Raw genomic sequence first — 13,136 nt, forward strand, 5'->3', positions numbered from 1 at the left:
GATCTTTCGAAGAGGACGTGAGAGCCGTCCTCATTAGCATAAATACTTTTAGTAAAACACATAATATTTTTAACGTTTTTAACATAGTAAGTTTTCTCCTCTTATAGATGTTTGCACTCGATTGGCTTTCATTCTTGACTGGTGACCAACCGCTATTAAATACCATAGAATCTTCTCAATAATTTAAAATTCGTCGAATCGATGACGATTCGACCAATCATTTCTCATTGGGAAGCGTCAGCCAACAATTTATAAGCTATACAAATGATCAGTGCCGGATCGAGATATTTTCTCATCCGAGGCACTATTAGCAATTTACGCCCCCTTTCTCTACATACGCACAAACGTATGTCAAAATAACATACGCTTGGTAGGTACTTGAACTGCTACATGTTAATATCATTTTCGCATTTTTAAAAAAACTTTTTTTAAAAAATTGTTTAATTTATTGTTCATTTTTATGCCCTCTCATGTCTTTCATCCGAGACGAGTGCTTAGCTTGCTCTAGATCCGACTCTGCGAGAAACATTGAAGGGATATTGATTTGATTAATATATTTATATCATTGAGAAGATTCTATGGTATTTAATAGCTGTTGGTCACCAGTCAAAAGCCAATCGAGTACAAACATGTACAAGAGGAGAAAACTTACTATGTTAAAAACGTTAAAAATATTATGTTTTTAGTAAAAGTATTTATGTTAATAAGGACGGCATTTACGTCCTCTTCGAAGGATCAGAGGATTGTATAGCTCAGGTCAGTTTCCCGAAAATTAATTTTTTTATACACTCAGATCTATACTTAAGGGTGTTTTACACGATGCTGCTTTTATTCGCTTTGAGTAAGCTTTTGAATTCGTCAGCGAATTCGCTAATAAAAATTTTTTCTAGATGTTCGGTTTTTATTCGCTATCGTCTAACATTGTGAAATCGCGGCGTGTAAAGAATGCTCTACACGATGCTGTATTTGACGCTTGTCGCTTGCTTTTTTTATCGCCAGCTTTTCGTTTTTTATTCAATACGAATTTTTGATTGACGAAGTCGTTACCGTTAAATCATTTACACATTTGCTGATAAAGAAAAATAAAGTCGCAAGCGTTTGAGCAAAAATTTTTCTCGCATGTGCGCAGGATGCCGAATTATTTGTTACTTGCCTGGTTATTTATTCGCTACCATCTTTACACGGAGCGTTTTTTGATGCTGCTGTTAGTCGCTTAGTTAATTCGCTTGACGAGAGCTTTATATATATTATTATTAAACGCCGCGATTAAATTATATATTATACATATTGCAGACAATAAATTGTTTGTGATATTAATATTGCATGTCACTATTTATGTAAAATTAATGATATAAAAAAGTAAAGTTTAATTTTACGTCATATATTAAAAGATTAATGTTATATTGTTACACATTTAAATTTAATTGGGATGAATAATTAAACTCAAACGTAACATATGTTGATTTAATTATTTTGTTACAAATAATAATTGTTAATATTAATGATTTTGTTATTCATTCCATATATCTTCTGTTACCTGATAAACATACATGTATGTATATCATATTTTTTATACATTTATTCTCACATTATTCTCTTGTGATGTCTAAAACTTTTTTCAAATATTTATATTTATTAATTTTTGTATAAAATTTTTAAGTAAATTATTTATTATTTAAAGTAATCAATATGGAAAATTAGAACTTTTTAGGATAAATTGCATGCGTAGAAAACTACTAAATATTGAAATAGGAGTTCGGTACAATAAATTGCGTTCTCAATCAAACAGTTGCAAGGCCAATAATATACACAGCAGCTATTGTTTTTATATGTTCCAATTGATATACAATTTATCATTTAAAGTATACGTTAACACATATATGTACATGAAAATAAAACAGCATCGTGTAAAGCACTCTTTAAGTGTAAATCAGAGTGTATAAAAAAATAAATTTTTGGCAAACTGACCTGAGTTATACAATATTCTTGATCTTTCGAAGAGGACGTGAGAGCCGTCCTCATTAGCATAAATACTTTTAGTAAAACACATAATATTTTTTATTGTTTTTAACATAGTAAGTTTTCTCCTCTTATAGATGTTTGCACTCGATTGGCTTTCATTCATGACTGGTGACCAACCGCTATTAAATACCATAGAATCTTCTCACAATGATTTAAATATATTAATAAAATCAATATCCCTTCAATGTTTCTTCCAGAGTCGAATCTAGATCGCGCGAAGCACTCGTCTCGGATGAAAGACATGAGAGGGCATAGAAATGAACAATAAATTGAACAATTTTTTTAAAAAAAGTTTTTTTATAAAAATGCAAAAATAATATTAACATGTAGCAGTTCAAGTACCTACCAAGCGTATGTTATTTTGACATGCGTTTGTGCGTATGTTGAGAAAGGAAGCGTCAATTGCTAATAGTGCCTCGGATGAGAAAATATCTCGATCCGGCACTGATCATTTGTATAGATTATAAATTGTTAGCTGACGCGTCCCAGTGAGAAATGATTGATCGAATCGTCATTGATTCGAACGAATTTGACATTGATTCGACGAATTTCTCACTGAGTTGTTTCTTAACGCGCTGCGCGCACTCGGTATGTAGTTGCGGATTTATGAGGATGAGTAAATAAAAATTATTCGAATTTAAATACGAAAGACTCGATTTTAATTTTTGATTCAAACGACTTGCGGACCAACATTATTCTCGTCTTTTTTTTTACAGAAGGGTTAGGAAGAAATAAGTGAATTTACACAGGAAAATAAGTTAGCTACCATAACTAAATTTTAGCTGTCCATATAGTAACACATGAAATTTAGTTATCACATGCTTAAATTGTTAGCTATGGCTGATTAAGATTTTTTAGATATAACATTCTTCCGTTAAACTATGGCTAAAAAAATATTTATTACCACAGCTACAATTTAGGCACGATAACTAAAATTCAGGTTGTTATATATGGACAGCTAAAATTTAGCATGGTAGCTAATTTCTTTTTTCCCGGGTAGTAATTTCGGATTGAGATACATTTCCTGAAATAAATCTAGTAGTATGCTAAGAAAATATTTGTGTTGACGCATATTATTTAGTTACAGCGAAAAATTAATTCTCGGTGTAATTAACGTCATCCACGTTTGGCTCTTATAGCTTATTTATTCTTAATATACTTTCGTTTTAGTATGTTAAAGCTTTTTATGTTTTTATTTATTTAGAAGTTTGCGATATTATTTTTTTATACTATTAATACTTTTAAATTTGAACTAAATAATCTACATATGTTAGTTTTTTAAAGATTTTTCTTTATTTTTAATGTTTTTTAATATTACAATTTTGTTTTTATGATAATTATTAAATATTATTAGGCCCTGTGTAACGAGCACAAAAAATTTTTATTAATTCTTAGAAAAAATTTTTTTTAATTTGACACGGTTACCCTATTCATTTAATTTTTAAAGAAATCAATAAGAGAATAAAAGTAGTAAATAATTTTAAGTTTAACAACAATGGAAAAAAGGAAATTATAGAGAAAAATGACAAAAAATTTTTTGTCATTCCTTATAATAATAACATCTCGGAAACAATGGCATCGACAATTAAGAAATCAGATTTTAGAGTAGGGTACCGTTGTCTCAATAATCTTAACAAATTCATCAGAGTCCATAAAGACAAAAATGCGCATAGTAACAATAATAATGTCGTCTACAAAATTAATTGTAAAGACTGTGAAGCCTCATACGTTGGGCAAACCAAAAGAAAATTACGTACTAAATTAAAGAAGCATATAAGTAACATTAAATTTGATTCTTCTAAGCATTCGGTGGTCTCGGAACATATTATCGATAAAAAGCATGCTTTTGATTGGGATAACGTCAAAATACTTGATATTGAATTTAATTACCACAAAAGACTTATCTCGGAGATGATACACATAAAAGAACAAAAACTTGGTATAAATAATAATACAGACACTGAATTGCTCAACAACGCTTATTTTGACATTCTAGAAGAAATAGGAAATCGTTAGACTTATTATAATATTTATGTTTTTTTTGCGACTTGACACCTATATATTCAACTTTTTAAACAACGCGACATCAGTCAAGTAATACATTCAGCAAAAATTGGAGTCATGGTCATATTTCTTTATTTGGACACAACTGTAAGCAACAATTAGCTAATTTTTTAATTTTTAATTCTTAATTTTTTACACATACATAAGTCAATTTTTAACTTTATACTTTAAAAAATTTTATAAATTTAGTTCATAACATCTTAAAAAACTTGGGGAGGATGGACAAGTTCATTGCCGGACTAACAGCCTTTCGCCGACCAACGAAGAGCGGTTGGTTTAGAGCAATTTCGAAGCGCCACTCTGAGTTATTAATAATAATTTTAAAATAATATAGATTAACCGGATTAGTTATATGATTTTGCACTCAGTGTGGACTGTTCGTGTCGAGCTATGCTTGATGATTTAAATTTAATGTCAATGTATTTCGCTTTTTAATTTTGACAATCAGTTTTAATTTACTTGACATTATATAGCGACTTAGTATTAGAATTTTTATTTTTATATTTATTTATGTATCATAACGATTACTGCGCACTGAAGAAGACCTAGTACAGGTCGAAACGTTTGGTTTTGTCAAATTTAAAAAAAATTTTCTAAAAACTAATAAAAATTTTTTGTGCTCGTTACACAGAGCCTAATAATATTTAATAATTTATCATTGTGTTTGTTTACATACGAAGCTTAAGCACTGTTAGAGTTTAGTTGATTTTGTATGGTAATTGTTATTTTGTTTTTTATGTGTTTTCTTTATTTTATTTTATGATTTGCTTTATAATTTATATTTTTACGTGGCAAGGGGGCGAGTAGATTTCAAGCCAAAGTCTTATACTTACTTACTTATCTATACTTCTATCTATATCTAGACTAATATACATATAAAGAAGTAAAGTTTGTTTGTTTTATTGTTTGGGATAATTTGAGAAATTAATAAATGTCTTACTGGTGTATATCCTCCTGAGTAACATAGCTATGCGTACAATTGTCTTGCAACTTCTAAAAATGTACGCGTCATAAAAAAATGGGTTCTTTACGTTATATATTTTCCAATAATATAATAATTTAACGTAAACCTACACGACCAATTTTGATAAAATCTTCACCATTACATTGTATGAATATAGTATGAATTATTTACGGTACAAACGTTAAATTATAAAATTGTTAGAAAAATATAAAGCGTAACAATTTTTTTTGTATAATACGCGCACATTTTTAGAAGTTTGCAATACGATTGCATGTAGCCTACGTTACTCAGAAAGATCTAAGCTATCCACCAGTGAAAGATTTTTCTTTATATTTGTTGCATGAAAATTTATCATGAATAATATAGATAATATATTTTATTTTCCCGATGTAGTAAACTTACTTATCTTTTACAATACGTTTGCAGTATCATTAAAATTATCTTACTATTATTTAAAGATTGACAATATACAAAACGTTGATCGAATATTTACAAGTTATACTTGTCAATTTATTTATTGCATTAACTACATCGAAACAATATTTGTCGCAATTTTTAATTTAAATTTGACAAATTAAAGTAGCTTCAAAAAATTATACATATAATAAATGATTATCTACTTTGTAAAAATTTATCTATATTCGAACCTTATATACAAATATTGAATATATTTTCCGTATTTTCCTTTATTTTCTCCGTATAAAGATTGTAAATATAAATACTTTCTTTATTTTAACTGCAACAGGAGTGTAATACCAAAAACTAATCAAATCTAAGAAATTTAGTCGAATTGCTGAATTCTTTATGTAAAATGCGCACATGGTAAATTATTAATATAAACAAAAAAGAAATAATGAATAAATGCATCAATCGTTAAGAAAAAATAATGTATAGATAATTAAGTCATAATTGAAAAGAAAATTTATATTATCAGTATACATCTCTGACATGTAATTTGTAAATAACATTTTTTTCGTAAATTAATTATAATAATTACAAATTATATTTTAAATGCCACCTGATTGCAATATTGTATATATATATATATATATATATATATAACTGTGAGTTAGAAAATATATTAAATATAATAAAATTTCTACATATTGTAAATAAGGTTATAACTTGAATTGTAATATTAGTAAAAAAATGATTAAATGTAACGTTAACTGTATTATAAAATGTGAGTAAAGTAAATAAAAGCAATATTTCTTAATAGATATTATCTAAAATCGCAAAAATTCATTACTCTATACAAAAATATATACACACAAAAAGAATTACGGTTGATTGGTCTCTCCATGTCCAAAAATATCCAACGAACTTATTATAAGTATCGAATCTTCTACGTTATTTCTAAAACTTTTTTAAATATACTTTTTAAATATTTTTTATATATACTTTTAATACCTTTAATGCTTTTTTAAATACTTTTTTTTAGATATTTATATTTATTAATTTTTGTATAAAATTTTTAAGTAAGTAATATATCATTTAAAGTAATCGATATAGAAAATTAGAATTTTTTAGAATAATTGAATGCATAGAAAACTACTAAATGTTGAAATGGAAGATGGGCACAATAAATTACGTTCTCAATCAAACAGTTTCAAGGCCAATAATATACACAGCTATTGTTCTTTATATGTTCCACTTTAGCGCAACCAGACGCAGCAAACATTAGACACCGCGACTTCAAAATTTTAGACGCTAGCGAATAAAAAATGTGAAAAAGTTTTTATCAGCGAATACGCTGGCGAATTAAGAAGCTGGCTCAAAGTGAATAAAAGCAGCATCGTGTAATGCACCCTTTACACGCCGCGATTTCACAATTTTAGACGCTAGCGAATAAAAAACGAGCATCTAGAAAAAAGTTTTTATCAGCGGATTCGCTGACAAATTAAGAAATTTACTCAAAGTGAATAAAAGCAGCATCGTGTAAAGCACACTTTAAGTGTAGATCAGAATGTATCAAAAAATGAATTTTCGGGAAACTGACCTGAGTTATACAATCTTCCTGATCCTTCGAAGAGGACGTGAGAGCCGTCCTCATTAGCATAAATACTTTTAGTAAAACACATAATATTTTTATTGTTTTTAACATAGTAAGTTTTCTCCTCTTATAGATGTTTGCACTCGATTGGCTTTCATTCCTGACTGGTGACCAACCGCTATTAAATACCATAGAATCTTCTCACAATGATTTAAATATATTAATCAAATCAATATCCCTTCAATGTTTCTCGCAGAGTCGGATCTAGAGCGAGCTAAGCACTCGTTTCGGATGAAAGACATGAGAGGGCATAGAAATGAACAATAAATTGAACAATTTTTTTAAAAAAGTTTTTTTATAAAAATGCGAAAATGATATTTATATGTAGCAATTCAAGTACCTACCAAGCTTATGTTATTTTGACATGCATTTGTGCATATGTAGAAAAAAGGGGCGTCAATTGCTAATAGTGCCTCGGATGAGAAAATATCTAGATCCGGCTTTGATCATTTGTGTAGATTATAAATTATTAGCTGACACTTGTTTCTCGCGTGCTTTGTGCGGTCGGTATATAGTTGCGGATTTATGAGGATGCGCAAATAACAATTGGAATTTAAATTCGAAAGACTCGGGTTCAGTTTTGATTCAACGACTTTCGGATCATTATTTTTTTCGTCTTTTTTTCTACAAATGATTAGGGAGAAATAAGCGAATTCTCGGTGTAATCAACGTCATCCGCGTTTAGCTCTTATAGCTTATTTATTCTTAATATACTTTCATTTTTAGTATGTTAAAGCTTGTATGTTTTTATTTATTTAGAGTTTGCACATTATTTTTTATACTATTAATATACTTTTAAACTTGAACTAATAATCTACATATGTTAGTTTTTTAAAGATTTTGCTGGTATTTTTAATGTTTTCTCAAAATTAACTTTTATGTTTTTATGTGTTTTTTTTATTTTATCATGATTTGCTTTACATTTTTATATTTTTACGCGACAAGGGGGCAAATAGATTTTAAGCCGATGTTCTATACTTACTTACTTGTCTATACTTTTATCTATATCTATACTAATATACATATAAAGAAGTAAAGTTTGTTTGTTCCATTGTGTGGGATAATCTGAGAAACTAATAAATTTTTTACTGGTGTATATCCTTCTGAGTAACATAGTTTATGTACAATCGTCTTACAACTTCTAAAAATGTGCGCGTTGTACAAAAAATGCGTTCTTTTGCTCTTTATATTTTTCAATAATTTAATAATTTAGCGTAAAAACTACACGACCGATTTTGATAAAATCTTCACCAGTACATTTGTATGAATATAGTATGAATTATTTACGCTGCAACGTTAAATTATAAAATTGTTGGAAAAATATAAAGCGTAAAAAACGTAAAGAATTTTGTTGTACAATACGCGCACATTTTTAGAAGTTTGCAAGACGATTGCATATAGCCTATGTTACTCAGAAAGATCTAAGTTATTTACCTATAAAAGATTTTTTTTAATCGGTTGAGTGTCTAGTAGTTTCTGAGATTACCCCCAAACAATGAAACAAACAAACTTTACCTCTTTATATATTATATATATAGTATAGATTAAATAAAGTTTTCTTAGATATTACACGTCATATGCATTTTTTTCTTTTTAATGATATTTATTAAAGTATATTTAATATGATTAAAAGTAAATACATAATTATATGTATATTCTAATAACGCAATAATCATTAAAATTATTTCATTTGCGATGATATACATATGTAAGAAATATGGACAACAATATAATCCTTTACAATTTCTTCTAAAACAATTACAATTGAGCTTTACATTTTACTATGTAAAAATACTTTACCCCTAAAAATTATAATTATATACTTTATTAGATATTATTAATATTTATTCAAATTTATTTTGGATTTTATAAATATTTATCACTGTTGTTATTATATAATTATACTTTATATTAATTACAATTATGTGTAATATTTTATATTTATGTTATTATTAATGTATAGAACACAATTATTATGTAAAAATAAATATATACTTATTATACTGATTTTACTTAATTCTTCAGTCGCAGATAATAAGAAAAGCGGGTTATCCCACGGAAACTCACATTGTAACGACAGAAGATGGCTATCTTTTGACGTTACATCGTATTCCGGGTGGCAACGGACTCTCTATCTGTATTACTGATAAATGATATTTTTTTGCACTTCTGTTGTTTGGGTCACTCTTGGCAAAGACAAAGCACTCGGTACGACTTTTTAATCAATTAAGAAACATTTTAGTATCGTTGATTTCACTTTTATTGGAAAAAGATCTAAAAAAAAACTATAATTTAAATGTCAAAAGAGCATTTTAATGCACTATTAATTGTAATAAACAGTTGTAATAAACAATTGTAATAAACATTGTAGTGCATTTTAGTTTTTGAAAATTTTATAAATTAAAAATTTGACTTTCCAAAATTACATAAATTTTGAAATTACTGTATATATGATATATTTAGAAATATATTTTTTTAACTTATCTGATTAATGAATGAATTATAAATCAAATACGCTCTTAATTCGTTATAAAAATATGTGCACACAAAAATATGATTAAATATATGAATAAAATATTAGATGAAAAAGTACTAGTAAAATATTATAAACAATGTTATTTTTTTACAATTTAGCTTACCTATTAGCAGATCAAGGATATGATGTTTGATTGGGCAATTTTCCTGGTACTGCGTATTCAAGAGCGCATATTTTCCTATCACCGTCAGAATGGAAATTTTGGGATTACAGGTATTTTCGTAAAATAAAAATAACGATGCTTTGTAAATGACTTACAAGGGAACGGTCGAAAGTGACCCTTACCGATTTTAATGAACTTGGAATATGTTTTAGAGCATTGAAAAATATTACACCCGTATTTTTTTTTAGCTGCGTATCTCGACATTTAGGAGGTAAATTATCCTCTTGTGTGAAAAAATCGTTTTTTTTTTTAATTTTTTAGCCAATACTGTCGAAATGGTAAAAGATATAAGAAAATGTTTTAAATAAAAATTTGATGGTTTATAATATTTTTTAAAACAATGTAATCAAATTTTTCAAAATGTCAAATTCCCCCCTCTCTCTTTATACTGCACTGTTTTAAAGATATTAAAATCCATATAACTTTTATTTGAAACATTTTTTTTCACCTTATATCGTTATATCTTATACCGAAATAAAAAAAACAATTTTTTTCAAGGAGGGTTGTTTTACCCTCTAAATGTCAAGATACACAGTTAAAAAAAATACGGGTTTAATATTTTTCAATGCTTCAAAACATATTCCAAGTTCATTAAAATCAGTGAGGGTCTTCCAATCGTTCCCTTGTTAGTTTTAACAATATTAGTTCAGTCAGTAATATTGAATTTTCATTAGCTTTCATGAAATAGGCGTCTACGATTTACCTGCGATGATTACACTTATTACAAATATGAGATCACAACCATTGCACGCGTACATTGGTCATTCTATGGGCGAATCTGTTTTTTTACGTAATGGCAACAGAGCGTCCAAAAATTGCTAGAATGGTAAAAATGATGTTCAGTTTTGGACCAGGAATTTTCTTAGATTATATGAGAGGTCCACTACGATCGATGTTTTATTTGGTGAAAAAGATGCAGGTAATAATATGTAAATATAATATACTACTTTGAGCTAGAATAAAATTAAGTAAATTGCATTTTGAATAGAAGATATCTTTAATTGCAGCCAATATTTCGAGTTCTGTTCCATGACGAATTACTTACACGAAAAATTTTTAAAACGGCAATGGCATTAATCGGCTTCGCTAACCTCAAATTTCCTTCTATCGGAGATGTGCGCTATTTTCATATTTTCAGTCTTCGGTTACGACCGTGAGCAGTTTACTTACGTGAGTAATAACTGAGTAAGTATTCGTCTGCGAAATATAATAATAAATTTAAAGGTTCTAATATGCGAATACAAAATCATATCAAACAATTTTCAAACCGTTGAACGAGAATATATCACAGATAAAAAATTAAGGAAACGTTTTGAAGGCTTATCTTTTATTGTGTGTATACACTCACACACACTCACATATATATATCTTATATATATATATAATTTTTTTTTTTAATTTGCTGTTAGACTCAGCTGCCTGTAATGTGAGTCACATACCTGTCAGCCTTTCGACTAAGACAGTGGTAGCACATAACGCAGGGAATCCAATCGGGCAAGTTTCGTCGATACGACTACGGTGCCACGAAAAATCTCTTAATCTATAATTCGATAGAACCGCCGGATTACTGATTTATCGAGTGTTAAGGGTGCCGATCGCGATATTCTATGCCAACAACGACTTCCTGGTCGATCCCATGTAAGTAATATATGTACAAGTAATCTCGTTGTAAAAAATATGCATTGATAAAATGAGAATTATTACATAATAAATTAAAATATAAAATTGAGAAGTTAAAAGAATTATTAATTAGTTTGGAAGAATAACACATAAGTGTTATTAAGAGAATTAATTTATTAATATAAAGAAATTTCGTATAATAACTTATAAAATATTTCTTTAAGAATGTGAAGAGGTTGTATAATTTACTGCCCAACGTAATAGATTTGTACAATGTGCCGCGGCTCCAGTTTTAATCACGTGGGCTTTATATGGGCCGAGGATGCACCTACACTTGTGTACAAAAGAGTTTTTAAAATCATGAAAGGGAATATTTAAATAATGTAACAACGATATGATAATAGGTACATTGCGCTGGTGGATTATGAAAAGTTTAAATAAATAAATAATAAAGAAGTAAGTAATATATAATAACCTTGGCAAAATTGATTTTCGACGTAACTAGCAATTTTATTCAATACTTTTCACGACGTTTTCGACCATTTGGTTGTGGTCATTATCAAGTAGAATTCTATAACACAATATTACAACAATAGTTTTTAACAATGTTGAAACATACAAGAACATATTTAAATGTTAAGTTATGACCACAAACACAAACATGCCCATCAATTAAAATGAGATTAACGCAACATAAAACCGATCTTATTTAAGATTAATAGTTAAAAGAGGAACACGTCCCATCGCTATGATGTTTCGTCAACGACTAAATTTGAAACCACTAAACAATCTTTATTAATTTGTCGTAAATATTTGTCAAATTCTCAGTGTCTTTCTGTAGGTTAACAGTATTATCATGCTTCTTTATGAAGAACATTTCAGCAATCTCTCTTTTTCTTACATGTTTCTCATTATGTAAAATGGTCCGTGATTTCCAATTAAAGTCATGTCCAAAATCACATCTGTGTTTACTCAAAACCGAATGATTAGACTCATGTAATTTAATATAATCTCTAAAAACTCACCTTTAAAAAAAGGTAAAAAAAGGCGACCAGTTAAGGGCACGCCATTAACAAAAATTATCCATTGCAAACCCATGTAGAATCCTATCCTATTGCAAACCCATGTAGAATTGTATTAAAAATTATCCATTGCAAACTTATGTAGAATCCTACATTGCAAACCCATGTACAATAGAATTGTATGAAAAATTATCGATTATAAACCCATGTACAATCGTAACAAAAGTAATGAAATAAAAAAAAAATTGCGCCAAGTGAAAGTAGAAACTTGTACCAGTGGAAAATTAAAGTTGCAGACATATATAGAGTCGTATAATGAATCAGTAAAAATTTAAATTTGCAAATGTAGAATCGTACCATAAAAAACTTATCTTTTAAAAAAAGATAAACAAGATGCCAAGTCCATGCGCTATGTGAAAAAGAAATAAAAAATTTTAGTTAAAAGAACTGGGCGCGCTGCTAAGTTTCAAAATTACAATGCACCTTAAAGTAACATTAATTAATTTAACACACAAAACATATTTTAACTGTAATGAGTTTAAAAGTAACAATTTAATTTTAATATTGTTAGAATATTATTTAGCAGCGCTCCCAGTTTTTTTTTAAATAAAATTTTTTATTTCTTTTTCACATGGCGCATGGACTTGGCATCTTGTTTATCTTTTTTTTAAAAGATAAGTTTTTTTATGGTA

The 13,136-nt window shown here is 28.2% G+C and overlaps 1 pseudogene; it reads left to right on the forward strand.

Moving 5' to 3' along the window:
• The first annotated feature begins 9,119 nt into the window (after positions 1 to 9,119).
• Positions 9,120 to 11,440, forward strand: LOC146719779 (lipase 1-like; annotated as a pseudogene).
• The last annotated feature ends 1,696 nt before the right edge of the window (positions 11,441 to 13,136 follow it).

Source organism: Nylanderia fulva, unplaced genomic scaffold (assembly GCF_048542155.1).
Source record: "Nylanderia fulva isolate GAGA-0341 unplaced genomic scaffold, ASM4854215v1 Scaffold87, whole genome shotgun sequence".
NCBI lineage: Eukaryota > Metazoa > Arthropoda > Insecta > Hymenoptera > Formicidae > Nylanderia > Nylanderia fulva.